Below are 3,368 nucleotides of genomic sequence, written 5' to 3'. Positions count from 1 at the left end.
ACTTTCAACATTTCAAATGATTTTAAACAGTCATCATAAAAAACAAATGGTCTATCATGTTCTAACAATTGACACAAGGGTTTAGAAATTTTAGCAAAGTATTTTATAAAGCGGCGGTAAAATCCCCCATGCCCTAAAAAACTTCTAATCCCTTTGACATTTGTAGGAGGAGGTAGCTTTGAAATGATGTCTATCTTAGCGTGGTCTACCTCTATTCCTTGCTTGGAAATTTTGTGACCAAAAACAATACCCTCTTGTACCATGAAATGACACTTCTCCCAATTTAGGACTAGGTTTGTTTGTTCACATCTCTCCAATACTCTCTCCAAATTAACTAAACAAGCGTCGAAAGAATTTCCAAAAACAGAAAAGTCATCCATAAAAACCTCTAGAATATTTTCTACCATGTCAGAGAAGATGGCCATCATACACCTCTGAAAAGTCGCGGGTGCATTGCATAGTCCAAAGGGCATTCGCCTAAAAGCGAACGTACCATACGGACACGTAAATGTTGTCTTCTCCTGGTCTTCTGGAGCAATAGTAATTTGATTATAACCCGAATATCCATCTAGAAAACAATAGAACTCCTTACCTGCCAGACGGTCGAGCATCTGGTCAATAAACGGGAGAGGAAAATGGTCTTTCTTTGTTACCTTGTTGAGTTTGCGATAATCAATGCAAACTCTCCACCCGCTCACAGTTCGGGTTGAGATGAGCTCATTCTCCTTGTTGGCCACCACGGTAATACCCCCTTTCTTTGGTACACACTGTACTGGGCTTACCCAGCTGCTGTCGGATATTGGGTATATAACACCGGCGTCAAGCCATTTAAGAATTTCTTTCCTTACAACCTCTTTCATCTTCGGGTTCAACCGCCTTTGACTCTCAATAGAGTTCTTAGCATCTTCTTCCAATAGAAATTTGTGCATGCAAAAGGCCGGGCTTATCCCTCGGATATCTGCTATCGTCCATCCAATGGCCTTTTTGTGCTTCTCCAAAATCTGCAATAAAGAATATTCATTAGTAGGTGATAAATTGGAAGCTATAATAACTGGTAAAGTGTCGTTATCCCCTAGATACGCATATTTCAAATGCGACGGCAATGGCTTCTGCTCCAACGTGGGTGGTTCCACTATGGACGGAAGTAACGACTTGCATTCTTCTTTTTGTATTTTTTCAATACGATTAGCCACATCTTCTGGTCCTTCTGCTATCTTATCAAGCTCTTCTTCAATCTCTGTAACTAACGAGTCATAAAACTCATCAAACATAATAGGATTCAAGCTATTTATAGCAGAGCACTCTTCAAAGTCTCCTGGTAATTTCATGGCATCTAGAACGTTAAATTTAACTTCTTCATTATTGACCCTCATTGTAATTTCTCCCTTCCTTACATTAAAAACTGTATCCCCAGTGGCTAGAAATGGTCTTCCCAAAATAATGGGAACGTCTAAGTCTGCCTCGCAATCTAGAATGATAAAGTCCGCAGGGAAAATGAATTTGTCCACCTGGACTAAAACATCTTCTATCTTTCCCTCAGGTCTTATGATAGATCTATCTGCTAGTTGGAGGGTAACCGTAGTAGGTCTAGCTTCTCCTATGCCTAAAGATTTGAAAACTGATAATGGCATAAGATTAATGCTAGCGCCTAGATCACATAATGCCCTACCTAAGTTTTTTCCTCCTATGGAACATGGAATGGTAAAACTGCCAGGATCATTACATTTCATGGGTAGCGGGCTGCCTACAGCTTCACTACTACATTTTGTCATGGCTACCAGTTCATGCTCTCCTATTTTTTTCTTCCTAGAAACTATATCTTTCAAAAACTTAGCATAATTTGGCATCTGTTCTAGAGCATCTACTAATGGTATATTTATATGCAATTGTTTTAAAATATCTAAAAATTTTTTAAACTGGGAATCATTATTTTTCTTATCTAATCTTTGTGGAAACGGGGGAATAGGAGTAAAAGAAGGCTGTACCTGTGGAGGAACACTTGGGGTGTCCTCATTACCTTTTCTAATATTTTCTTTTTCTGGTGTTGTTGGATTTTCTGGTATCTTTACAATTGGTTCAGTGGACGGAATCTGTACATCTGTTGTTGGCATTGTTGGTCCATCATATGCCAGTCCACTCCTGAGGGTGACAGCTTTGCACTGTTCTTTCCCTTCTCGTTTTGGTAATTCAGTATGGCCTGGAAAAGAACCTTGTGGTGTATTCTTCAATTCATTGGCGAGCTGTCCCAATTGGGTCTCGAAATTCCTCATTGATGCCGCTTGGGATTGTATCACTGCATCGGTTCGGGCCATGTACTCCTTCATCATATTCTCAAGATTTGAGTTGTTATTTTGAACTGGTGGAGTATGTGTTCTCTGATTGTACTGCTGTTGCGGTAGTGGGATGTATTGCTGTGTAGGTGGAACATAGGGCTGCTTGTTCTGTTGGCTCTGCCCTTGATTAAAACCGCTCGAACCTCCTTGTCCTCCCCATGAGAAATTAGGGTGGTGCCTCCAACCTGGGTTGTAGGTGTTCGAATATGGGTTAAAGTTCCTATTGTTCCCATGTCCTACATAAAAAACAGAAGCAGGGTTATGTGGACAATTATCATAAATATGGTTTTCACTGCAAAATGAACAAATGAGATCGTTGACTTGGCAAACAGGGGCAGGAGTGCAATAATCCGACTGCACAGGTTGTATCGGCGTGGCTAATGGATTTTCTATTCCCAATGCCATCTCTTTTAGCCTCTGGTTCATTGTAACCATCTCTTTTTGCATCGAGGTCGCAATGTCCAGAGCCAAAACTCCAGCTGGATCTTGCTTCTTTGGTGCTGCCCTAGATCTTTGCGAACACCATAGTTCGTTATGTGAAGCTAAGTCATTTAGGATGTCAACTATCTCGTTGAATGTCTTCTTTGTAAAGGCTCCGTTGGCAGCATTGTTTAGCATCATCTTAGTAGGATGATCTAAGCCTCTAAAGAAATGTTCTATCTGGATGCATGCCGGCAAGCCATGGTTCGGACATTTCCTGATTAGTTCTTTAAATCTCTCCCACGCCTCGTGAACAGGTTCACGATCATACTGTCTAAAGGAGATGATCTCCTCTCTGATATCAGCGTGGCGAGTAGGTGGGAAGAATTTTGTTAAGAACTTCTCCACTAACGACCCCTATGTGGTGATGGATCCCGGTGGAAATGCATTGAGCCATGCTCTAGCTTGGTCCTTCAAAGAAAATGGAAAAAGTGTTAGTCTCAGAGCATCGTCTATTATACCAGGTAATCGAAATGCATTTGCAATTTGAATGAATGATTTCAGATGATCATGTGGATCCTCATGTTCCTGCCCTCCAAAATGTCCAATTGTCTG

At 40.9% G+C, this 3,368-nt stretch overlaps 1 non-coding gene across 1 annotated transcript; it reads left to right on the top strand.

The window, feature by feature from the left end:
- Positions 1-3,009: 3,009 nt before the first annotated feature.
- On the top strand, positions 3,010-3,116 carry LOC148209739 (small nucleolar RNA R71). Its single transcript, XR_015793295.1, has one exon. It is a non-coding gene; the product is annotated as a small nucleolar RNA R71 (small nucleolar RNA).
- The last annotated feature ends 252 nt before the right edge of the window (positions 3,117-3,368 follow it).

Source organism: Momordica charantia (assembly GCF_013281855.1).
Source record: "Momordica charantia cultivar OHB3-1 chromosome 8 unlocalized genomic scaffold, Mcharantia_2.0 BLBB01000008.1, whole genome shotgun sequence".
In the NCBI taxonomy this organism is placed as follows: domain Eukaryota; kingdom Viridiplantae; phylum Streptophyta; class Magnoliopsida; order Cucurbitales; family Cucurbitaceae; genus Momordica; species Momordica charantia.
Note: the sequence above shows the minus strand (reverse complement) of the source record. Positions and strands in the feature narration are given on the sequence as shown.